Below are 26566 nucleotides of genomic sequence, written 5' to 3' on the forward strand. Positions count from 1 at the left end.
CCTCGGGGCGCCTGGCTGGCTCAGTCAGCAGAGCGTGCAACGCTTGATCTCAGGGTTGTGAGTTCAAACCCCACGTTGGGTGTAGAGGTTACATTAAAAAACTTCCTCGTGCCCACTGAGTCGTGCTAGTCCACAGAGCAGACTTCTCCACCGACAGTCCTCTCATCCCCCAAAACAGGTCTGGCAAAGAGTGGGGGCCACCAGGGCTTGCTCTGTGGATAAAGTGACTTAGCTAATGAGTGGGGGAAGGGAATCCGGGCTGAGGCCCTCCTCAGGGCCACAGTCAGCGGCAGTCCACTGGACGAGTGAGGACTCCACCTGGTTGAAACCCCCACCCCACCCCAGGCTCCCCCAGGCGCGCCCCACGCAGGCCCGGGCTCCTGAAATCAGGACAAGGAAGTTATTCCACCAGGAAGGAACATCCAATGGTCCATTTCCCACCCCATGTGCTCGCGGCCTTGAGAGCTTCAGGAAATAGTAGGCCCCCAAATCTAACTTTTTTCATAGACCAGGTAGTTGGTTTTATTTATTTAAGTCCTAGTTTATCTTCTTAAGCTGTCCAAACATTTGCCAGAGTATCTCAGCCACATGCTAGGCTGCCCTGGGGGTTAGTTCTGCTTTTAGTGGTGAATTTTTTCCCTCTTTCTCTCCCCACAGATAACAGCAGAGACTTGCATTTCTTAAGAGCCGCGTGCTTCCCGTGCTTCCCAGGAGTACTAATCTGACAGGGTGGGGGTGGTGGGCTACAGTGACCCGTCTCAAAGTACGTTTGCACAGCACACTGCTGTTTCACTCAGACCACATGCTGCCGTGGGGCGTCTGGGAGAGAGGGGTGGGACAGAAGCCTGCCAGCCTCGCCATCAGGATGCGCCACTCTCTGCAGGGCATTCCTGGGACTGGAGGTACCAGGCCTTAGGAAGCCCACTCTAGCGCAGCGCCCCTGAAGGCCCAGCGACTGTTTGCTGAGTCACATCTCAGTTTCCACAGGAAAATGATAAAGACATTTGCTTGTCGCAGCCATGTGAGGTCTTCAATCCAGAACCGCAAAGCTCTTAACAGCATACTGCCTTGTTTTGCCAATCTGGGAAATGGGGACAAGGGTTCCCTTCTCTTCCACTCAAAAGGGAAGGGCCAAGGGAGGACACGCACAGCCTTCAGCAATAATGCAAATAATGAGCATTTCTTCACCTGGAGCAAAAGTATTATTTAGCACAATTCAGAGACATGAGAAACAATCTTACTACCAAATCAGCCATCTGATACCACACTGACAGTTACAAAGAAGAGGAGTAACCTTTATTTATACTCCTTTCCCCTCACTAACCACAGTCTCCTTGGGCCCTCAAAGAAATAGCCCCGTAAAGAAACTAGACGTTATATACGAGTGGGGAGCACAATACCCTGCACACCACCATTTTTTTTTTTTAATGTCAAAATAAACTACGAAGAAAGCCATATAGTGACAAAAGCAAGCAGGGTTTGATTTTTTTTTTCCCTCTCACTGTAAAGGTGTATCACAGAGAAAATATACAGGGTAAGGATATGGGAAAGGTATGCTGTTTTGTGGTAGACAGCTTCCTTCATCAGACTTAAGCTCAGATTTACCATATCTTACAACTCTTCAGAACAGGGCGATATGCATACAGCTAGGCACTTTTGCTCTCCAGAGAAGTCTGGACAGGCCACCTCCCCTGTTACCAGAGGAAACACAGGGGACAGACCAGGTTCCTGGCAAGGTCAGGCCTCAGGTGTTGGTCCCTAACTCAAGTAAGAAATTCCTCCCTGCAGACTAGTGTTGTGCACGAGAAAACATAACAAAATCCAAAGAGAACGCTCTAGAGCTGGGATTGGCAAACTAAGGTCCACAAGCCAAATGCAGCCCACAACCCAAATGAGGCCCACCACCCGTATTTGTTAAGAGTTTTACTGGAACACAGACACACCTCTTCATTTCTGTATCCTATACGGCTGCTTTTGTGCTATAATGCAGAGCTGATTGGTTGCAACAGAGAGCATACAACCCACAATGCCTAAAATACCTACTACCTGGCCCTTCAGAGTCCACAAAGGGTGTAATAGTAGCCAGGTTTCAGAATGAAGACAGCTAGTTCAGCACCTCCACGTCAGAGATGGAGAAACCGAGGCACGGAGAGGAGAAGGTGACCTGCCAGGGTCAGACTGCTAGAAAGCCTGGGAGATGCCTGCTGCTTTTCAACCCAGCACTCCTTTTAACACAAAGCAACGGGTGAGGCTTCTCAAAATAAAACAGCAGCGATAGGTGCACCTGGATGGCTCAGTCGGTTGAGCATCCAACTCTTGGTTTCGGCTCAGGTCACGAACTTGCAGTTACGAGAGGCAGCCATGAGAGCCAGTCCCCAGTTGGGCTCCTCATCGGGCTTGGAGCTCAGCGGGGAGTCTGCTTAGGATTCTCTCTCACCCTCTGCCCCTCCCCCATCATGTTTTTTCCTCTCTCTAAAAATAAATAAATCTTCAAAAAACAAAACAAAACACTGGCGACAGGAAAAAATATCAACAGAAAATTAAATTCTACAAACAAATGTTAATGCTTGGCCCAGGTTTAACATCAGCGATGTAAAAAATGGGGAGGCGAAGAGGACCTGGGATGGTCTAAGCAAATTCATATTCAAAGGACAGACTATTTTAAGCCCTTTAGAAATACCCCTTCCACATATCCAAAGCACATGTGCTAATTACAAATCCTGCCCTCTCCCCGCCCAGGCAGATGACCCCTCCTCCTTGCCACTGCAATAGTGAACTTGGCAGTAGTGAACCAAAAGTCTTTTTTACCAGTTGCCTGCAATTCCAGCTTCTCTTGGTTCTCACACAACTCTGCCCTTGAGGAGACCAAATTAGTGAAGTCTGTGCTCATTTTAACACTCTAATAATTAAGACCTCTCCCAAAAGGAGTGACCAGCGCTCTCCCCAAAACAGCTGTGGAAATCGGGCTGAGAGGGTGATAGACATGGAAAAGACCCAGACTTCACAGAAGGGACAGGAGGGTCAGAATCCACATCTGCCCTTTCCAGAGCTTTCCTCAAACCCGCATGGGGGAAAACACCGGACAACATGAACAGCGCACGGAGATGAAGCAATACTACCAAGTGAAAATTAATTAGCTGGCATGTTGACAGAGGCTCCATTGTGCCTCATGGTGAAGCAATCAGAGTGCAAGGGCATCACACACAATGTCGAAAGGGCCTTGGCAGCCACAGGTACGAGAGGGGAGGACATGCTAGGTCGTGTCACCAACATGGTTCCTTCAAGGAAGGTAGGCATAGTGTGTGTGTGTGTGTGTGTGTGTGTGTGTGTGTGTGTGTGTGTAATGGCTAGTCTAAGACAAATCTAGAAGTCAGTTTTCTGGAATGAATTTCAAAAAAGCAATGACTGAAACACCAGTAAGACTCTACTCTTTGAGAAGCTAAGGGGAAGGGCTGAACCGAGGGAAGCCTGCCTACGAGCCACTGAGTTGTCACTCACAGGGTGGATGCCAGGAAGGGCAGATGCTTCCCCCACTCAGGTGACAGAACGGGGACGAGAAGAGGCCCAACTACCACAGATAGTAGTGGCTCTAGGTGCTCCCTTATCTGCTGACCAACACCCTCTCCAGCCATGTCATGAACTGCCACTCCCCACGTCCGCACACCCTGCCATCCCCAGCTCTGCCAACAGCTGCCTGCCCACCCCACCCCCGCCAGCCGTGCAACACAGCCATTAAGGGCACTGAATGCCTATGCTCCAATCCTAGCTCGGACACTTACACCCTTTGTGACCTAGGGCAGGCTGCCTCACCTCTCTCTGTCTCAGACCCTCACCTAAAAAAGTACACTTCTGGCCTCAGAGTTTCTAGTGTGCCAGTTTACACGGAATGATGTGAATACCAAGCGACACAAAGTCAAGGCTAAAGAAGTTAGTACTACTAAGGCCCCCAACCCCTCCTTCTTAGAGGGCACTTCCTCCAGAAAGCCTTCCCTAATTCCCTCCATGCTTTAACTGCTCCCCACTGGAGCCTGGAGCCCCATCTGCTGCTAACACCTCTCTGGTGGTGTTCATAGCTGACTTAGAGCTTACTATGTATTCATGGCTATTTATATCACTGTTGTCCACGTGACTCTGTGTTAGGCAGAGTACTAACTACATCCACTATAACTATATCCTGCAACATGGGGGGCACAATCTCAGGTAACTTTCCAGTACCTTCATTTGTGCCATACACACTGGGCCATTACATTGTTATCTCATAATTCTCTCAAAACCCCATGATGCTCCAGACTGTTACCCCAAGTATACAGATGAGGGATCTGACGCTTGCTCTCTCTTGGATGGGTGACTTACCTGAAGTTACAGTCAGTTAGCATGCTGCTGTTTAATTCAGGTTTGCTGAAATTGAATAAACAGAGTGGGCATACAACAGGGCCTCCGGTAAGAACTGAAATGGCTGGTTCAGGGCTGAACCGGAGCAGATATTAACACATGTAAATGCACAGATAAAGGGCAGCAAAGGGCAGGGAGATGCTCTTTATGTTTTATTTCATACACCTATGTGTTTTAGCAATAGTTAACACCATAAGTACTTAGGTACTAATCGCATAATTAAAAATTAAGAATCATGTTACACTGATCTCCTACAAGACCTTGCAACCACTCAGATTTCGTTCTAATAACACGTTAGAGATTCCTGGACAAAATGCTTGGTGCGGTCCAGCTTTGGAGTCAGACAAACCGGGCTGCCAGTCCCAGTACTGTCTCTCTCTTTATAGCTGAGTGACACTGTTCGAGGTACCAGAACTCTAGAGCCTTGAATCCCTTGAGCAGGAAGGGAATGTGACCTCCCCGTCTGGGTGTTCACGAGGCTCATGGGACACGGCACGCAGTTCTGATGCGGCTGTCTGCACCCGGGAGGTCTGAGTATGGCCGCCTGCCCTGTGGCTTTGAAGGGTTCATTCTAGTCCATATCCACGAGTCGGTCCTTCTCCAAAACAATCTCCTTGCGTGAAAACAGAATGCCACCAACACTGCTGCCCATAAGCCACCAGCCCTGAGACTCCCCTTCTGAGAACACCGGCCACCCTCTAGGAGCCTGGCAAGATCCAGGCTATAAAAGCGGAGACAGGAACCTTCTCGCAAACAAGGCCCCTGATGCCCCACTGTCTCTGTAGTCCAATCTGTGCCTCTTGCACAAGGTTACAGGGACATAAAAAGCATTCAGATAAATGGGTCTCCACTACTGAGCTCTTACATGAGGAAAAACATCTAAATCTAAATCAATTAATATGTATGAAGTCCCCACCACTGGAGCCGAGCTTCAGCAAGCAGGGTGAGAGGAGAAAGAACGAGGGGCCCGGTCCCAGCCCTCCAGGGCCAGACTGGCCGGACAGGGCAGCGCAACCCGCAACACAAGGCCCTGCGCTGAATTCCCAGGAGCTGGTTACCGAGGTCGAGGCTGCCTGTGCAGCCGGCATCTTCCAACACTGCTGGTTAGTTCCTTTGCCAGGAACAATGCTGGCAACTGAAACTCAGATGTCCCTGAAGCAATGTGGTGGCAGTTCTGATGCACTCGTGGTTATAAAGGGTGCTGTGGCAACCATGTGACCGAACCGCTCCACATCTAAGAATACCACCCCATCTAGGTGCACAGACCTTTAGCCGTGAGGATGTTCCTCACGGTATTGTTTATAGAACGAGAAAACTGGGAACAATCGATGTTCCATAGTGAGGGACTGGTAAATTATGTCACACGCAAGAAGGAGAAGGCTTGGGTGATCACTGAAAAAGACAGAAAGTATCTAATGACATGGAAGGGCAGAGGCTTATGGGAGCCCTTCACCTGACACCCCATCAGACGTTTCAGGAAGAACAGACAGCTATGAAGGATGGAGATGCCATGCCACAGTCCAGGAAAAGGGACTTGTTCTTGGACTGACAACTGGATCCACAGTTGTCCTTGTGGGGGGTGGGGACTGATCACCAACTCACAAACCAGTCACTTCCCACCTGTAATATTTCTTTCTTTTTTTTTATTTTCAGAGTGGGAGGAGGAGCAGAGGGAGAGGAAGACAGGGAATCTTAAGCAGGCCATGCCCAGTGCAGAGCCCAACGCGGGGCTCGATTTCACGACCCTGAGACCATGACCTGAGCCAAATCAAGAGTCGATGCTTAATCGACTGAGATACACAGGTGTCCCCCACTTTTAGTATTTCTGAGACCATTTTAGGATTCCTCAACCAGATAAGGTCCTGTGGTCAAACAAGTTTGAGAATCACTGTATTTTATACTGTCTATCCGCACCCCCACTACCTTCCCCTACCCCACTTCTGCGATCTGCAATGCAACCCAACATGCTAAAAACTCGAGAAGCTCTACGGTAAAGAAACTGCTTACCCCTGCATTTCTCACAAGCATCTGGCTGCAGACCCTTCACTGAAACCTGTCTGAACATCTCACTGAGGAGCTGGGGAATGCTGACAGACTAGAAAGTACCCCAGATGTGGCTGGGAGGCATGGGGACCCCGTGCCTCTCACTCACTAGGGCAACTTCGGCTAAGGCATTCCTTTTTCCTGGGCACCGCCCCTCCACCTAGGAGCTGGACTCAATCAGAGGGCCACGGGGGCCAGGAGGGGAAGCATAAAGGTGGGAAGTTCAGTGGGCAGGACTCTCGGCACCCCGCTTCCCTTACACTAGTGGACAGTTCCATTTTCTGTTTTATTATTTGGTCTTCACATAAGACTTCATTTAAAGAAAGGGCTCTCCTGCTATAAAGAAAAAAAAAGTAAGTTAAAAAACCACCGAAGCCTATGCCTGTAAGGTCCCTTCTAACCGTGACAGCAGACTTTCTTTAAATTTGTATTTCACGTGGGAAAGAGTCCTTTCAAATGGAGGGGCCGGGCCAGTCTTCCTGGAAAAGGTGAGGGTTTGAGCTGAACTTAGTCCAAAAGAGGCTCCACGGGTTTAGGGTTGGGGATGAACCAGGGAGCCTTCCTATGGGTAGGAAGGCGGGGAGCCCGGTGACGCTGCTGGGGGAGATGAGAGGGTCTATGCAACTAAGTGGACAGATGAAAAGACACCTTGGAAACCAAGGTCAAGAATATCCACGTGGAGGCTGACAGCAAGAAATCGGCTGATGTTTGAAGAGTTATGCGATCAAAACGAGAGAGCCACTAGTTAGGTGACCGTGGAGGATGGTTTCTGTGGCTCAGCATGGAGGAAAGGCTGAGGTGAAGAAGTGCTCGTGGTCTGGCTATCCAAGGTCAGAGGCAGAATCCAAAGTTCAACTTGAATGAGAACTTCAAACTCAACCTCCACCTCAAACCTGGTATAGGATGCCCAGAACAGGCCTGGATACTCAGACTCACCAACCGGTCCAAGAACAAGCCCCTGGCCTTCTGGCCGAGAAAGGATCCCCCGTGATGGCCCCCCATGGCCTCCTGGGGACACACCCCCTCGATGTTATCACCCCACCACCACTCGAGATGCCCCCATCCTATGAGGGTCTTTGTGTGGAGTGGAACTCGGGGTCTGGAAGAGGAAGGCGTTGTGCTATCTCCTCTATGCTTCCTCCAACCGGGAGGGTTCAATCATGTTTCGGCAACTGGCGTGTTCCACCTTCCATCCCCTTCTGGATCTCCATCTGGCTCTCCAATTCAAGCAGCCCTTCTTCGGTCAACCACCACGCCTCTTACGGAGACTCTCCCGGGCCTTCTGGAAGCTGGTGGTTGGCTCTGGCAGAAAGGCACAGGGCTTCCAACTGGAATCCAGTTACAGTACGCATCTGACTTTCACTTATCTAGAAATCCAAACAACCAGGGAACGCACACGACGTCACTGGCCAACTTCCAGCTGGTGTGTGACACCGATGACAAGAACTCCTCTCGCATGTTATTCAACTGACAATGGCTGGCTGAATGTGCTACTGAAAATAATCGTGAACCCGGGGCGCGAGGAAAGAGTGACCGTGATCAACTTGCAATGTCTGACACGAGCAAGGGAGAAGCGTCAGTGAGCGTGCCAAGCATTTGCCATCTGTCCTGTATACCTTCAGATTGGATTTTACTCTTAACTTCATCGTACACTGGACGTGTGACTTGGGAAAGTCACAATAGCCACCTACCTGCCTTTTCATCAACAAAACAGGATAATAAGCCTCGTCCGTCACTCCCCCGGGACTGCAGGAGGGTGCCAACAAGCTCGTGTACAGGAGACCATGCTGCGGAGTACCCAGTGCAGGGGATTATGATATTTGAGGGATTACAGTTCCTCTCCACAAGAGTAGCCCTGAGGCACTACACGATCCTGAAGAGGCTTCTAAATCAACAAAGAATTAGCACAAGCGTGGTGGCTGTGAGGGTGGCAGCCCTGATGAGGCAAGGCTCAATTCTAAACCTGGGAATGGTTCTCTGCTCCCATCACACGGGGCCAAGGGACGCTGGGATCCCCATGTCTTCATGGATTCTTCCCACCGTTGCCTGACACTGTACTGCGGGCATACATGGCCTGGAGACCCGAATGCTGAAAACCACAGGGCACAGTTTGCCCATCAACAGAGCCCCCACCTCTTCCCAGCAGTGGTGAGGTGGGAGAGAAGCAGTGATACCACTGCCAGAAGATCACCTAAAGGGAGTCTTGGGGTCTTGCAAAGGGCCATGGTGAAAGGTCTCCAGGCAACCCCAAAGCTATGGATACTTCTAACACTGTGCTATTCTGATAACTGTACTGGGTCACCACACTGGACTTTCTGCATAGGAGCTGCCTGTTCTTGTAAGACTGAGGTCTTCAGGGTCTCGATTTGACTTGAGGCAGGGTCATGCACCCGCACCTGGGATAATCGTATTGCTGGTGGAGAAGAGTCACCGTCACGAGCACAAGCATCCAAGTGGCAGGGGGTCTCTGGAGCCTGGCTCTGGGGGTTTGAAGGCTGGGTCTTCCCTGCTGTGTGAGCCTGGAAAAGTCTCTTAACTTCTCCGTGGCCCATGTTCTCAACCGCAAAATGGCATAATGCCTGCCTCACAGGGTTGGTTATGGAGGTTAAGTCACTCCGTGCAGGCAAGACCAGAGCCTGGCACAGACTGAGAGCCCACATGTCCACGAGCACGCTTCACCTTACACAACCGGCATGTTCGGAAGGCTGTCGCTGAGAAAGCCTTGGTAAAACGTTAAGCCTCGCCTTACGACACACGACACATGGGAGGGCCTGCTGGAGCCTTCCCCTGACGTAACACAGGAGGGCAGGGACAGGAGCGAGATTCACCCAACTCAGAATCTCCGCATGGCTTGCCAATTACTGTGACTTTGGACACATTACCCACCCTCCAAGCTGTTTCCTCTTCTATAAAGTGAGGCTAAAATCACCCCACAGGACTGATGAGAGGACCATCAATAATAATTACTAATATCAAGAGATAAGACACAATAATGAAAATGACTACTGTTTACCAGGGCTGTGCGCGTGCCAGTGCTGGGCTGGGCACTTTGCCCACATTTTATCTAATCCTGCCCAAGTCCCACAGGCTCCTGGCCTCTCAAACAAGGACAGTGGGGGAGGGGAGCCTGCCTTACAGTTGAATATTTTCTACCTTGCAACCACCCCTCCTTTAGTTGCTGGGGGTGACAGCTCCCTGCCCACAAAGCACCCTCTGAGCAAGCCCCACAGAACGAGTTCCATTCAAGAACCTCACTTCGCTTTGTGGACATGTGTTACTCTCATTTTTACAGATAAAGGAAGGGAGGCGGGGAGGACTCCCCCCAGCGCCCAACCAGTGGGTCGTACCACCAGTTACTGAGCATCTATCTCTCAGCAACTGGATCTGGGTCCCGTCAGGCCAGGCAGTGACTCAGGGCCATGGGGGATGGAGGGGGTGTCCCGGAGCCTGGCTCTGGCGTCTTCCTTGCTGTGTGAACCTGGGAAGGTCCCTTAAACTTCTCTGTGGCCCAGGTTTCCAGCTGCAAAATGGGATAACACCTGCCTCACAGGGTTGGTTACGGGAATTAAGTCGCCTCTCACAGACAAGACCAGAGCCTAGCCCAGACTGAGAGCCCACATGTCAGCTGCTCACTGCCCACAGTCCTCCGAGACAAAGATCTGCACCTGCCTGGGATGTGCTTCCCCTCCACTTTCTCTTTCTGTCTTCTTTGAAGCCCAGCTGTAATGCCCCCTCCACAAAGCCCTCCCAAACCCCGAAGCAGCCGGACATACCCCTCTCAGGGCTCCCCTCAGATTCTGAGTCCCCCTCCCAGCACCGACCAAGACCTACCCACTCAATGGTCAAATCAGTCGGCTGGCCCTTCTGGACCATCAGCTTGATCCTCACCCAGTTTTGTACCCCCTGGATACCAGGCTTTTGGCAGGGCCTAGATGACACTCGATAAATGTAACCGAGTGACTGCCAAGCCACCCTTCCCAGGTTTCCGGTTCTTGCACCAGCCATCTCTCACTGAGGAGCCAGGAGTGTCAGGGAAGGTGCTGAGCATCGCACACCCACACTGCTAACATACACCTGTACCTTGACCTCTTTTATGGATGGGTAAACTGAGGCTCAGAGGGGCCAGGTAATTAAGCTAAGGCCACATAGCTGGAGAACAGCTGGGCCAGGACAAGAGCAAAGTCTACCTGACTCCAGCAGACCTTGCTGCCTAGTTGTCCTCTACTTTGTCTTTGCTTTTCTTCCTTTTCTATCCTTCCGTGTTTATGGTGCCACAGCAATGCGGCATCTCTTTGCACAAAGCGAGGTGTCCCTGCACATAATTTCCCCGTCACTGGGAACAATTAATAGCAAACCAACAGGCCTCCGCACTGGATGACTCTGATGTGCCCAGGCCCTCCTCCCAGTGTCACCTGCACTAACCCACTGACACAGACACTCAAATGCCACCTGACTGACAGCCTGGCTTCCACCTTCTTCCCTCTTCCCCTCGAGGGCCCCCAGAACCAACAGGGGAAGTTGGTTGCTAATGGCAACGGCCTTGGGAGCAAGGTGAGACCTAGCAGCCCGCTGCAGAGGGCTGGAGGGAAATTTTCAAGAGCCTCTGGGGCCCCTTTCCATCAATCAAGGTGGCCTCTTCCCTGCCTGGGCCTCAGTTTCCTCTTCTATAAAAAGCAGGCGCCGCCCTCCCTGATTCTACTTGTAAAGCTGAGAAGAGTTACCGGAATCCAGCCAACTGGGGCTGGGGGATTGGGGGGCATGCTGGTTGGATTTAGATGGGTCAGCAAGTGTTGTTTTTAAAAAAACAGGAGTGCCTCCCAGCACCCTAGTTCTGCAGACCCCCCTTCCCCCCCAAGACCCCCCAAGGGCTACACACCGAGGCCTCTGTGCTGAGTGCCACGGGCTGAGCCTGTTTTCCAGGCTGTGTGTGATCTGGGACCACTGGGGCTAGAGCTACCATTATTTTCATCCCATCATCCCTACTAGACCATAAACCTGCTCAGACAGGAAAGACAAGCTATTCTCCATGTGTAGAGCTGGCACCCAGGAAGTTCACAAGACAGAGACGCAGGGAGTCTCTACAAGAAAAGGGGTGGCCAGAGTGGCCAGGTGGCTGGCAGGCTGGAGTCCTGGCTCCTAGGGCTGCCCACAAGGCCACACAGGCTCCTCTGAGCACACACCCCAGAAAGGCAGTCTCAGCCCCTCTGCCCTTTGATATTAATCCCTTCGGCTGGCCACAAAAGGACAGTCATCCCTTTCTTCAAGAACCAGGGCCCTGCCCCACCCAGCTCAAGTTCATGACCCATCCAAGCCTTTCCAGGATTATCAATACCAAATACCTAACATTTTCCAGAGAGAAACTGATTCACATACCACCCTCAGCTATCCTGTGATGGAGGCTGGCGCTCTCCCGCCTCACAGAGGACGACAGTATGGTCAGAGGACAAAGACGCGGTCAAAGAAGCTGTTCATGGGGCACAAGCTTTCCCCAGCCCCTTCCTCCCTCTCTCCCTCCCCCAAGCAAACCCACACCTGCACCCAGCCCTGGCTCCGGAGAACCAAGGGGGAGCTGGAGCTAGTGTCCACAATACCGACACCCCCCTCTGACCTGGGGTATCGGGAACTGGCTGGTCACTAGGGCATAAATTTGCTTTGAAATGCTTTCATTCTCACTTCGTTGAAAGGATAATAGCCTAAGCTTAGGCACAAAGATGGAACTCTGGCCTGGGGAAGGGGAGAAGGAGACCCCCCTGGGCACCCAACCCCCTGGGTAAACCCGTAGGAGTCTTACCACACAACAGATAACTTTGTATTGTGGCAAAACAAACAAAACAGAAGACAAAAGAGGAGGGGAGATGGAAGGAGGGAGAGGAGAGGGGAGGGGAGGTGAGGGGAGGAGAGGAGAGGGAGGCGAGGCGAAGGCCACTAACACGGAGGACTCCTCAGCATAGCTGCCTGCTGCCCTGTGGTTCTCCACTTGTCTGAAGAGGAGTCCAGGGCCTGCTTCTGTCCCCAGATGTCGGGCAGGCCCCTCCGGTCAGAGCCTAGAGGGCTCAATCAGCTCTGAATTATGGCAAAAATCACCACAGCGAATCTCATTAGAGTCTCAGGACAGCCTGACCAAAAAACGTCATCACCGTTTTACTGACGGGGGAAATGGAGGCACCTCCAGCGGGGAGGTGGCCTGCCCAAGGGCACCTGATTCGGTCAATAGAAAAGCCCAGAGGCCGATGACAGAACCACTAGGTACTATTTATCTCTGTTCGACTGTCCATTCAATTCCTGGCGTAGCAAAGCCGTGTGGTGGCCACAGCCGATCTTACCGCTCGGGATGTGCACTGGGAGGGAAATGAACTCTTGCACCCGCGTCAGCGCAAAGCCACCAACCTGGGACTCCCATTCTGAGACTTGGCCACCCCAGCCACCAGCCCTCTGTTTCCAGCAGCCACCCTCAACTCCAGTGAATCTCCAAGCGTCAGGTTGTGGGCCCAGGAATATAGGCCCTGGTGAGCCACCTTATGAGAGTATGAGTGGGGACACGGGCCACAGTCTCCCCCCAGAAGTCTTGTGTTCAGGCAGAAAAGTCGGTCAAGGCAAGCACTTCAGAGTTCATACAGAAACCGTTTTTTATAAAGTACCAGTTTTTAAAGAGAGATGCACAGCCAGAGGCCTTCCTTTGGACTTTATCTTGACTCGACAGGCGGCTGCGGTGGCCCGGCCTGAAACTGGAGCCTGGGCAGCCAACCCCTGCCCGCTGGGCAACGGGGCCAGGCCAACCTGGAGCCATCCAAGGGGACACAGGTGCTGCTGACCGGGCTCAAGGGCCTGGTGCCGGAAGGGGAGGAAAGGGGGGGGACAAAAGGGGGAAGGAGAAAGGAGGAGCCAGGGAGGGGAGGGGAGGAAAGAGCCTTTGTGCTGGCCTCCCATCCCCCACCACAATCCTCAGGAGCAACAATCAGTTATGCAAATAGTAACCCCTCCCCCAGCCAGAGCCACACCACTCCTAGGGACCCCTCCCACTCCCTCTGGGTCTCTAGGTCCTTCTCTGGTTTGTCTTTTGCCCCTCTGGCCTTCCCTCCCTTCCTTCCTCCTTCCCTCCCTGTCTCTCTCTCTCTCTCTCTCTCTCTCTCTCTCACACACACACACACACACACAGGCACAGGGCCCTCAGGCCTTGCCCATTTGGAAAAGAAACCTGCCCCTGCCCCCCCACCCCGTCCCTCAAGGTCTTCAATCTTCAGAAATTAATTTACCCTGATATTTACCACTACCATACTCATTTCTCATTTTGGGGCCAGAAACAGCTAGTCCAGGGAAACAGTTCACAGCTGGAAGAAGCAATGTATCACTCAGAGCTTCACAAAGTACCACCTCCATTTCATTTTTCTAATTCTCTCAATGAAATAGAGTATCCGAAGGAAAAAAACTGGCTTTGAGGCAGGGCCCTCGCCTGGCAGTCCATGTGGACCCCTACCATCCACATGGAAAGTCTGAGCTGGGTGACAACTTCCGGGGGGGGGGGGTCTTAGCCCCCACTGCTCTACTTTCTGATTGTTTCAGTTTCAAATTACCATCAGCCATCTAAATCGGGAATCCCAGAGCGGGGGGCACAGGTGCAGACGTGGATATTCAAAGCAGCCCTTATTTACAAAAAGTGATGCAAATCTGCCCCGAAACACTGGACGCACTAGACACGCACGATACATGCTGCGGCCACTGTCCGTCCCTACCAAACACCAGCAGTGTGCGTGTCCTTGGTCACCCACAATCGCGGGATGGCGAACAAGGACCATGACAATGACAACGGACATCTCTGGGCACACACGGAACCTGGCGCCTGGGAGGTCTTGAATTAATAAGCTTTCACGAGCTTTGAAATAAAGACAGCTGACAGACAGAACGTAAATGTTTTTCTGAGTCCTATCTGCGGACTGGTCAAGGCTTTCCTTACCTCCTGGGCAAAAAGGCTCCAAACCATGGGAATTTAAAACATTCCACTCTAGGAATGCCAGAGGGTGGGCCACAGGGGCTGCTCTTCGAGGGGGCAAAGAGTAAATGGTCCCTGCGCCACAGGCCTCAGGCCTCCTCTCACTCCCACTACTGGGCTCTCAGCAGCTGAAAAGTGCCACCCCTTTCCCTCTGGAATTGTTCCCCCACTCCAAAACCCCAAACCCATCATGGTTCTGGCTTTCCCTACAAGGACTGTCTCCAGGCTTCGCCTCATAAGCCCTCAAAGTCACTCTGCCAACCAGAAGGGCCAGAGTGCTCCAACCAGGCCAACCTCTGACAGTGCCTCTGCGGACAGCTCCCTTCCCTGTCTACAGGGCACATACTGAATCCGGAGAAGTGAACCTTAGGCACTATTGTCATCTGCTCTTTACAGAGAAAGAGAACAAGGCTCGGGGAAGTATCAGGGTCACACGGGGCACTCACAAAGGGCAGTGCCTCTCCCAACTCTCCAGCATCAAAATGGGGGTCTCAAATCTAAATGCTAGAGCATCCCCAGCAATAGGTAACCAATGAAACACATGTTACAAATCCAACGGTTGGNGGGGGTCTCAAATCTAAATGCTAGAGCATCCCCAGCAATAGGTAACCAATGAAACACATGTTACAAATCCAATGGTTGTTTTTTTTTTAAGATTTTATTTATTTATTCGACAGAGATAGAGACAGCCAGCGAGAGAGGGAACACAAGCAGGGGGAGTGGGAGAGGAAGAAGCAGGCTCATAGTGGAGGAGCCTGATGTGGGGCTTGATCCCATAACGCTGGGATCACGCCCTGAGCTGAAGGCAGACACTTAACCGCTGTGCCACCCAGGCGCCCTACAAATCCAACGGTTTTAATGATCCCTGTGGCTTTGGATAAAATTCCTAGAGACAGAATCATACATAAATTTTTTAAAAAATCATATATCAAACAACTCAGATGGGAGTACTGGTGAAACGTGCTAGAAAAGTGGGTTAGAAGACAAAAAGTGGCCTTGGGGTCAGCATTTAAGACACTCATGCCAAAAATGCACGTGGAGACCTAGAGTCAGGTTTTTTTTATGTAAGTTGAGAGCAGAATAGAACACTTCTAAATTTACACGTTATCTCCTACAACATGATTTTAAGTGTGTATCATTAAATTAATAACTTAAAATACTTTAAGTAGGGAAAAATACTTGTGGCAACAACGAAGCCACACCAACCGGCCACCGTCTGGCTCTGCCTCGGCAAACCCACACTCGCCTCCACCTGACCTCCCTGGCAAGCCTCAGCTGTCTCAAGTCCAATGTGAGGTGCCCAGCCACATGGCCTCAGGAAGCACACACCCTCACACCCCTGGCCACCAGGTTAGAAACCAGGCACCGGAGTTCCCATTTCACCATGAAAAACTCCATCGGGCTCATCCTCTCCATATTCTCAACCAATTAAAGGAATAGCTAGATTTTTCCCCGACGTTCAGTTCTCCTCCCCCAATTTCTGCTTAACCCCCAAGTGACGGATAGCACTTGTTTAAAGATAATGAAGCCTATCTTGTAACAAACGTGGGTGCTCTGGTACCCAGAAGCGTGGGTTTGGCTTTTTTAGAGTTTGCCTGTCGTTACTTCAAGGTGTCACACACAGAACTTGTGACCAAAAGGGCCCCAAAAAGGCTCAGGGCAGGAGAACAAGTAGCTTTGATGGAGACCCCGGGCCCTTCACCAGGGAAGGGGGTCCCCCTGCCACAGCCACAGCCCCAGATCCCTCTAAGTAGGGTAGCAGGCTCTTCTTTCTGGAGGGGCGACCAACAGCCAGCACCAAACTTCAAAACTAACCACCACCTTTGGGGGGTTAGGGCCCCTCTGCCTGGTTCCTTTTAGTCCACATGCAGATAGCCAGTCCAGGACCCACCAGCTACTTTTGTTTCACGGGGAGCAGACAAGGCAGGGGCTGGGCGGCCACTGGAGGCTCCAGTTAAGTTTCACTGGTGAGTGGCGGGGGCACAAAGGAAGGAACCGCTGGGGGAGGGGAGGCCACAGAGCTGGAGGGCTGGGACAAAGGGGACAAGAGACAAAGGGACAGGAAAAGGGAGCCCGCTTTCTCCTCTGAGGAAGGAACTCTCCATTTAACTTAGTATTTCACTCACACATCCCCGGGCCAGGAATGCACAATTACACGTTTTGGGAGGCAGCTCCAGGTGACACGGACACCCCTCCCGCCTCAGCTGCACATTGGTGGCTCTCCTTGCCCACTCCCCCACCCCCGCCCCTGCTCCTGCCTGTCCAGGCCCCTTCCTCAGCCCACTTGTTCAAAGTCAGGGAGGCTGCCTTTGATCAGCTGCCTCTCTCCAGCCCCATCCGCCACCCTGAAGAGAGACAAAGAATTATTTATTTGGAGAAAAGAAAAACCCTCAAAGTGTCAGCCAGTGACAGACATGATACTTGGGGAATGAGGAGGCAGGAGCGAGGCGCTGGGTTTTCTAGTCTATGGGGGGCTGTCACCAGCAACCCACATACCGGCCACCCTCTGTACCCTCAAGACACTCTCAAATCCTACCTGCTTGGCCCTTTGGGGTTTTTTTTTCCCCTTAAGACCACCACCTACCCCACCAGGAGTTTGTGATAATTAATCTATATTGAAGAAGAGAGTGTCCAGCACCAGGATGAGGTCTGCAATCAAAATGGCAAAATCCGAAATGTGGGCGAGGTCAGACCGGAAAAACCTGGAAGGGTGTGGAGCCTCTGTCCCACAGTCAGGGAGACCTCGGGGCTGTCTTCACTGCGGCTCCTGATTTGTTTCATTTTGATTTGATGTTGATTTCGTAGGGGAGAGACTGGATGCCATCACATTTTACATTAACAAAGCAGATCTGGCATCCACGCCTAGGCACAAGACAACAAAGGGGCAGTTCAAGGGTGAGGCCAAGAGGCTGGCTGTCACCATCAGCGGGGACAACAGGAGAAAGGCGGGACCCCCTGGTGCCCCCGTGGCCAGACCACAGCTATCCTGTGCATAACACATTTGGCTCTTTCCCTCCCTGCTGCCACCCATGCCCCTGCCAGGCCAGAGTCCTCCCCTGGATACCCCTGTACTCCCCCAAACCCCTGAGCACCTCTCATGCTCCAGGCGCAGCATAGGAGGCGAGAGCATCAATCACCAGGCCTCGTGTCCTCCACTCCTACAGTTTTAAAACTCAAGACTTTCGGGGCGCCTGGGTGGCACAGCGGTTAAGCATCTGCTTTCGGCTCAGGGCGTGATCCTGGCGTTATGGGATCGAGCCCCACGTCAGGCTCCTCTGCTGAGAGCCTGCTTCTTCCTCTCCCACTCCCCCTGCTTGTGTTCCCTCTCTCGCTGGCTGTCTCTATCTCTGTCGAATAAATAAATAAAATCTTTAAAAATAAAATAAAATAAAAAAAACTCAAGACTTTTAATAGCACTGACTGTGCGCCAGGCACTGGGGGCTCACTCATTTGTAGGGGCCTGGGAAAGGGCACTCCCAGTCCTGCAGGGGGGACAATGGGGGCTTGAGGAGTGGTAAAGAGCCTGTACTCAGAGAAGGGAGAATGGAACTGGGCCAAAGGAACTGGAGAGAGGTCGGAGAGGAGCTGCAGGCTCCCCCGTCCTGCGTGGGCTGGGCGGGGTGGCCACGCTGGTGGTAGCCATGGCTCCTACATCAGGTCAGGGGCGGACCCTCCCCCAGAGCAGCAGATGCTGCTGTTCCAGGGGTGAGTGACCCTCTCCGTGGCCTGGACAGGCTAAATCACACCTCCCCTACCGCTTCCCTTCCCCAGATCCTCCTCACCCCCAGGCCCAAAGCCTGAGACCCGATTATTCCCTGGGGGGGCCCCAGCAACCCGCCCACCCAATAATCAGACCAAAGACTGGGCCACAGTCAGCTCTGGGTGAAAACCAGTCTCTCGGCTCTCAGGCACAGCTTCTGCCCTCATGAGAAGAGTGCCGAGGTGACACGTGCTCCTCCACAAACATTTCTATGAAGGAACCAGGGAGGGGAAAGAAGCCACGTGTACCTCTAGTGTCAAGGCAGCTGTGGACGGAGCAGGCACTGGCTTCCTGAGAAGCAGCGGCCTGGAGGGGCCCTGGCCCATGACCCTGGCCCTCCCCAGGACGAGCTATTCTAGAACAAACTCACTGACTCACTGGAAGAGGGCGGCCTGGCGGCAGACACCTGTGCCTCAGAGATGGCCCAGGGCCTGGTGGCCATGTCCAACCCCCAACCACGAGGAGGGGGATCTGTGCTTCTGGTAAAGCCTGGAAAAATTAACTCAGGTCTAAGAGAATGTAGGTCCCTAAAAGCATCCTTAACACCAGCATATCTTTCATTCTTTTATAGTTCATGTTCTTGTGGATTTGTGCTTTCAATAACCAATTTTTAAAGAAGTTTTACTAGAATAACAGCCGTGCAAGGACAATTTCGTTCCGCCTCTTCTGTCTCCAAGGTACAATCATCACTTTCTCCAAAGTCGTAGCCATACCCTGACAGGGTCCCCGAACGCCCCAGCTGTGTGCACCGCACACACACCGACACTGGGGCCGGGGAGATATCATTTACCATCACTTTACAGAGAAGGACATGAACGGCCCGTTAACTCCAACAGCCAGTCCAAACTCCACAGCCATAGAACGCGGCGGCCAGAGGGACAGGGCGGCCAGGGCACAAGGGACCGCCTCAGGGGAGACCCAGAGAGTCCCCCAGTGCCCTCCTGGAGGATAAGCCCCTCTGGATCTGCAGAAGGTATCTGCTATTCAAAGACGTGCCATTAGCATCTTAAAACACAGAAACCCCCAAAGAAAGGGGAAGAATAGTCCACAGAAGTTCTGGGAAGGTAAATGATTTGCTGCTGCCCTGTCTGCAGCCACACCTCAGAGGCACCAACTCTCTGATGAATGAGAGACTAAACGGACTGGATGAATATCCGAGAAAAACAAGTACGGCTCTGACCCCTCAGTGGATTTTGGATAAAATGTTCTCCCGGGGACACCTGGGTGGCTCAGTCAGTTTAAGTTTCTGCCTTCGGCTCGGGTCATGATCCCAGGATCCTGGGATGGAGCCCCATGTAGGGCTCCCTGCTCAGCGGGGAATCTGCTTCTCCCTCAACCTGCTGCTCCCCCCCCCGCCCCCGACAAATAAATAAATAAAATCTTTAAAAAAAAGTGTTTGAAGGAAGTCATTTCCAGCCTGGGAAAAGCCTGAATGGCTGGCTTAGAACTAAAGCAGTCCCCCCACTGGGGTGTGGCCAGCCCTCCCTGAAGAACAGGTGATGAGCCACCCGCAATTAGGAGCCCCGGACGGCAAAAAGTCCCCAGGCCAAGGCCTGAGCACCCCCCCCATCCCCAAATCTTGTTTATCCTCCTGGCTAAGCAAACCATCTTCTCAGATAATGCAAAGGCCAACTGTAGACTTGGGTGGCCTGATAACATCGCCACCAAAGCTGAGTGACAGGGGGTCAAATTATGAAATACTCCTGCCCAGATAAGCGGGAGAATTAGAAGAATCAGAACCCAGCTACTTCCCACGATTCCAGGTTAACACCGCACTAAGGCGCCAGCTGCGGGACCGTGTTCAGGACTCCAGGCCAGGTCCCTGCCCACCCTCTCGCCAGTACTCTATACAAAATGCAAAAACCGGGCAGAAGAGTCACAGGGCTTCCAGCCTCAGAGACCTCAGCAGTCAGCAAAAGGTTGGGCAAACTGAACACTGAGCATTTTTCCACCCATCTCTGAGGACACTTCATGTCAGAAGCGCCATCAATATGTCAGAGACCTATTTCAGAAAAGAAAGGCAAACGGCAGGGCCAGGACAGCCGAACTTTGACACATGCTGAGGGCATTAAGGCTTCAGGGAGCCATTTAAATGCACAGATGGGGGGGGGGGGTGCTGGTAATGGGCAGCCTCCTGGTACTTCCTGATCACTTTTAGTCCACAAATACGAACTGGAATATCCATCAGGTGTCAAAAGCCCCAAGTCTATTGGTCCTGCCCGATGGCTCACAGATGATTATAAGAGTATCTTAGAAGTCGGGGACATCTGAATTGAGGCATGAAGAATGAATAGAGATCCCCATGGGGAGAAAGGACAGAGGAAAGTGCTTCAAGAGGAGGAATAGCCTGTGCAAAGGCCCTGAGGTAGGGCGCCTGGCCCCTCCCTTAACTACAGCCTGGCAATGTTTGGTATCTAAGTCTCAGGGTTCACATTCCACCCTAAACATAAAAATACATAGTCAACATTCCAAAACATACAAGGTCAACCACCTTCTCACCTCTCCCTGCTGACCACCTTTCCATTTCTGCAGTGGTTTCCCAGGTGCAGTAGCTTCTAATTCCTGAACAGTTCACAAGGGCCTACAGTTTGGGACACACCCTAGCTTCCTAACTGCCCAGCGGTCACCCAGGCTGCCTGTCCCTGTCTCCAGAACAAGCCTGCACAGGGAAGAGGGAGAACATGCTTCCTAACCAGAAGAAAAGAGCAAACCCCATCTGCTCTGGGCAGCACAGGCCAGGAAGGAAGTAGGAAGTCATCCTGACTACAGGAAGGCCTCGCTCATCCCTCAATGAGACCAGACCAAAGCCCAGCAACAGGCACTCGGTTCTGGGAAGGGAAAGATGGTTTGGGGGCAAGGGGTGGAGGTAAGAACCCTGCTCTGGCCCTGTACATGGTACGCTGGGGACAAACACTTCTACCTGAAAAGCACCTGGTTCTCTTGGAAGCTTTGTCCTCGCCCCCACTCCCCAGCAAAAACAGACTTCAGGAAGAAAATGAATCAAGTTTTACAAGCTTCCCTATTTACCCAGGACTACAAATCTATCAGTGGGGAAGCTTTTAAAATAAACTCTCTCCTAGCAATGTCACTTCCTTTCTTCTCTTTGCCGCTATACACACACACACACACACACACACACACACACACACACACACCCCACCTCTTTAACCTTGGCTGTGGAACCTGAGTCTGAAAGAGGAATTCCAAATTCAGAACACACACCAAACCACCACGTGTAAATACTTCCTACTTTTCATTTGGCTCCTCTCATTTACTCGTGTGTCTAAACATACCTGGTACAGCTCCCTAAACAGGGATACTTTGCCAAGAGCACTGGCTACCTTTCAGCCTCTCAATCTTTTATTCCAGAAATACTGCTGGGCATCTTCTCATGTGCTTGGCAGCCTCACCTCAAAACAGTACTGCAAGTTGAGTGCAACCCATTTTACAGATGAGGACACTAATGCACAGGTTACATGATAAGTAAAAGCCCTACTGGGGATTAGAGCCCAGGCTGCTTCACCTTGTTCTTTGCGCTCTGTTCCCCAGCACCTCATGTATCTTTGAAAATGCAAACAGCAAAACTGCTTCCTTCAAAAAGAGACTCATTGTGGGAGTGCTCAGTTGGTTAAGCGTCTGCCTTCAGCTCAAGCCATGATCCTAGGGTGCTGGGATCAGGTCCTGCATCGAGGACAAGCTCCCTGCTCAGTGGGGAGCCTGCTTCTCCCTCTGCCTGCCACTCCTCCCGCAGTCATGCCCGTGCACGCGCTCTCTCTCTAATAAAATCTTTAAAAAATACATACATAAATATAAGAAAAAATTTTTTCAAGACGGGTTGTAGATCCCCAGCTGCTTTAATATGAAATCTTGAAAACTAAAGGCCATTTTGACGGTTGCTTCCAGAATGGATCATGGAAAACTCCGAGGGCAAAAAGCAAAGCCTGAGCTTCAACATCAACAGCAGCACTTGGTGTGGTTCCTGGAGACACGGGGAGGATGCCCAATGGGCCGTAAGCAAACAGCAGCCCCTTGGCTGGGGAACTGGGGTTAGCGTCCCAACCCACAGTCACTAATCACAGGACCCAGGAAAGGAGCGGCAAGGGCCAGGTGGCCTTCCTGCAGTGGCCCCTGGCCCTCTTCTATGGCTGGAGGCTCTCCAGATAACATGACCTATGTGCAGAGAGCCTTACAGCCTCCAGGGCTGAGCACGTGTGAGCTCCCAGGAGCTGAGGAGGAGGGCGGGGAGACGGGAAAGCCCTTCTGGCAGTTGAAAGGATCCAGGCTATACTGGGGTCTGGAAACAGCTCAATTTCACCCCCCAGTTCCAAGGCTGCTTACAACCTGTATTCCAGGATTCGCACGGGAGGCAATGAGACAACGTCCTCTAAAAAACAAAATAAAAGGACTTGCTCCATTTTAAAATCAGCCCACTCTACTCAACCTAAACTCTCTGCTGGCTTTCTATACCCCTAATAAATCCATCAGCGGGCCCTACCTTCTGACCCTAACTTCCTGCCAAGCAAGAAGCCCCTCTTGTGTCTGGCCTAGCTGCCTACAGAACTCCTGCCCGCCTGCGCACGACCCTGTTCCCACCACCCGTCCACCCCTTCCCGCAACCCCACACCTGGGTACCACCATCCTAAGCCCTCGGCTCTCCTCAGCCATAGAGCAGAGCAGTAAGAACTTACACCCCGTCTGTCACTCTCACAGGGCTGCCCAGTACACGAGAAAATACTTCATAGAAGATCAGATGTGGCAATTCACATGTGTGGGGTCCCTGAGTCCCACCACACTCCCCACACACGGCCATTTCCTCACTGGATTCTGTTTCCTGCGGCCCATCGCTTCTGGGGTGTTCATGGGTGTCAGAAAAGCCCCATGAGGTGAGAGACGAGGGGGGTACCCTAAAAAGAAGTTTAACTCAATGACTCAACTACTTGGAGCTGAAATCCAACGTCTCATTTAAAGCAAAACCAAAGCTGCCAAACGCCAGGCCATCCACCCTTCAAGAAAGGAAGGATTTCCAGCTAACTCGTCCAGTGAAACCCAATGTGGCCTCTTAACTACAATCCCCCTTACTCTATGGCAGGGCCTTCTTGGATTATTTTCCTTAAAAAAATAAAAAAAAAAAACCCATAATTTACACATTGAGTGTCTTTACTCTCCAAACCATTCAGAATTAGGGAAAGGGGGAAAAACACGTCTGTTTCTATTTGAAACTGTCAAAATTAGCATTCAGTAATTAAAAATCACACCCTTTCTCTTAATAACCTAACCAGCATGATACAATCAGGTTGTGCCAACTCTTTAATCTAATTGACTAATTACAGATTTTAATTTAGTCAGTTACTGAACAACTGTTGACAATTTGTTTTCATTAGGGACAGAACAGAATAAATATTTAGGCTTCCAGTCACAAAGACTCCTGCGATCAGTTCTCCACCGTGACCCCAACTTCAGGGCGGGCTCTGGCTCCGGCAACATCCTGAGACACAGGTATACACACAGCCCGCGAGCCACTTCTCAGCGGCAGCCCCGCACACACCTTCCCCCAAGTCCCTCTTAAGGCAAAAGCCTGAAATGCTAGTCGCGGCCTACATTCCCAAAGTACAGGCAATTCCCAAATTCACACACGTCACTCAAAAAGTGGCAAACACTTAAACGTTGTGAAGAAAAATAAATTCAATGCTACATGTCACTGGCTTTTAAGCAACAAAATAAGTTAACAGTCAAAATAGGTTTATCTGCATTCATCTCACTGGGAAGCAAACTGTCACTGACATCTTTTTTTTTTTTTTTTTTAAGACACACGTTTACAGGTTTCTCCTGAAATGATCCAGTTCTTTCAAAGTGCCTTTTTCCCCCAAGGTCCCAAAAGTTTGTTAGAGTAACACATGGCTCAGAAGGCTAGGAATGAGGCCCTGGGTTCAAACCCTGACTCCCGTATTTAATGATCTCATCACCAGTTAAGCCTCAGTTTCCCTGTCCAAAGAACTGGATAAAAATAGCCTTTGCCTTGTAGAGAGTTACCGGGATTAAAAAGTCATGCCCACGTGCAGTGCCTGGCCCAGGGTGTGTGGCAAGTGCCAGTCACACTGTCCTAGAAATAGCTTTTGTATCCCTCACTGGCCTTATGCTACGAATCAGGAAAGTGAAGCCCAGACAGAAGACAATGGTCAGTCGAAGGTTACACAGCCAGTAAGTGGGGAAGTTTGGCTGTGAAAGAGGATTTCTGCCCAGGGAACCATCTCTCCCACTGGATGCCAGCTCAAAACAGTAGGGAAGGAAATACTTGTTTGCGGGGAAGGGGGCAGAGGTCTCGGGTATGTCTTCTGGAGATGGGAGCCTTCCACACAGAGTCTTACACCCCTTGGGCCACCCATTCCCCCAAGGTGGGGTTCTCCCTACAAGAAAGCTTTGAGCGGCCTGCACTTCGAGGGATAACCCAGGACGAACTCTGCATTCTGCTCCTGCTGACCCCCGAAGGAGAAAGCACGAGGGACTTCTCTCCATAAAGCCCACCCTGGCAATTGCAAAACAAGTCTACAACGAGCCTCCCACCCTGCTGGCTGGTCAGAAGAAGCGCAAACGAAAGCCACAGGTTCCCAGCCCGAGGACGCTCACCAGGTCTCCTGAAAACCCTCCTGGAGACCAAAGCATGGCTGGTGGGGTTTTTTTTAGGCTCAACAAAAATCAAGTCTACCTCAACTGAAATGGAACCCAAATCCCCAGTGTGTTCTGTTGACTAGAATTCTACCAACCTGACATGCTCGCACTGGCTCCTCTGAGCTGATAAGCAGCTCTAATCAGCAACTCCCTAGTTCTTGTTTTTCCTATTTCTCAGTTAAAATGGTGACCCGATGCACGCAATCTATTTGCAAATGAAATATGTTCAGGCATGGAGTCCACAGGTGACAGAGGATTAATAAAAGGTGGCCTCGTCAGTGAAGAGATGGGGAAAATGCCACATGAGGGTATGCAGGCCCAAAGCAAGAGGTCTTCTTCTCAGTCGAGGTCACTGAAAACCAGCCTGGCAAGGACCCATCCTATCCAGGCAGAGAGAGCTTCGGCTTGTCCACCTCCCTCGGGACGCACGCCCCCTACTCCTCCCAGCACCAGGACCAAACCACCCTGGCCTGGGCAGTGGGTCATCGGTTAAAGAGGCAGCAAAGACGTCAAATCAAATCCGGTACTAATTCCTGGAGAGGCGGCGTGGCGTGGTAGCGAAAAGCACTTTATTTTTTAAGTCCACCTCCAATGTGACTGAATCCTTCTAGCGCCTCCATCTCCTCTTCCACAAAATGAGAATCCGGACAGAACTTAACCCACCAGGCTGTCTGGAGGATGACAAGAGATCACGCCTAAAGGACTCAGAACAGTGCCTGGCATACAGTTAGCACTCAAACTTGTTCACTGTTCTTGACAGTTCTTCCTTCATGAAACAAGAAGATCCTGTCCCCTACGTTGCCCCAGTAGGACAAGAACTGAATAAGAACACTTTCTTCAAGGTCTTGGCACATAGCAAGTGCTCAATAAACACTAGTTTCCTTCATCAGACAAGGGATTCAATATTATAAAGCCACAACGCCGTAGTTTAGTTACTTATCCCTCAGCAGGAAACTACCACCCCAACTCCCAATGGCTCAACCTTCCATGGAAGATCGTCGCTCCCTCCAATAGTGGCGGCCAGAGTCCCACACCATGATTTTTACCTCGTCTCTTCTCTGAGTTCCCTTTGACAAAGATGCTGCTAGCAAAATAATGCCAAAGAAAGTACGCGGCGACAGTCAACTAGATTTAAGTTCATTTTCTATAGCTTGGGGTCAGAATCGACTGATACGCTCTGGTGATCAAGTTTTCTGCAATTCCCTATTCCACGCATTAGCTCGCTGACAGAAATTCACTGCGGTATTTAAAGTGGCAGCCATCACAACTAACTCAAATTGTATTGGCTTCCCCGATGCTGAAATGCTCTGCTGAAACCATCAATTGGCCAATTCGGAGATAACGTGGTGGCTGAAATTCCCTGTCATGCTGTAAAACCCCCATCTGAAGCGGCACACCAGCCCAGGGATCCGCAGTGAGAGCTGCCACCGCGCTGCGGGCCAGGGCGGCCTCGTGTAACACAAGTGGGCCCGTGGAGCCGGAGCTGGCGGGCGGCAGGCGGCCGGCGCTGCCAACAGGCAGGGCCTCCAGAGAGAGGATAACATTTGCTCCTGGAAGCCTTCTAAAAGACAGCGAGAAAGGCACAGCAGCGTGCACACGCCCAACACCAGGCCTGCCCACTGGGCCGTCTGCCCCCCTCAGCCCAGGCCACGGATGGCCAAAGCCACAGGAAGCCCACGGCATCGCCCAAAGCTGCAAAATTCCTAGCAGGTGGCATG

At 51.5% G+C, this 26566-nt stretch overlaps 1 protein-coding gene across 1 annotated transcript in view; it reads right to left on the bottom strand.

Annotated features, from left to right (window-relative positions):
• The window catches only part of SSBP3 (single stranded DNA binding protein 3), a gene marked incomplete at its 5' end in the record, with an annotated part of 169266 nt that overhangs the window by 129499 nt on the left and 13201 nt on the right, over positions 1 to 26566 (bottom strand). The gene's annotated exons all lie outside the window — the stretch shown is intronic.

Source organism: Ailuropoda melanoleuca, chromosome 2 (assembly GCF_002007445.2).
Source record: "Ailuropoda melanoleuca isolate Jingjing chromosome 2, ASM200744v2, whole genome shotgun sequence".
NCBI lineage: Eukaryota > Metazoa > Chordata > Mammalia > Carnivora > Ursidae > Ailuropoda > Ailuropoda melanoleuca.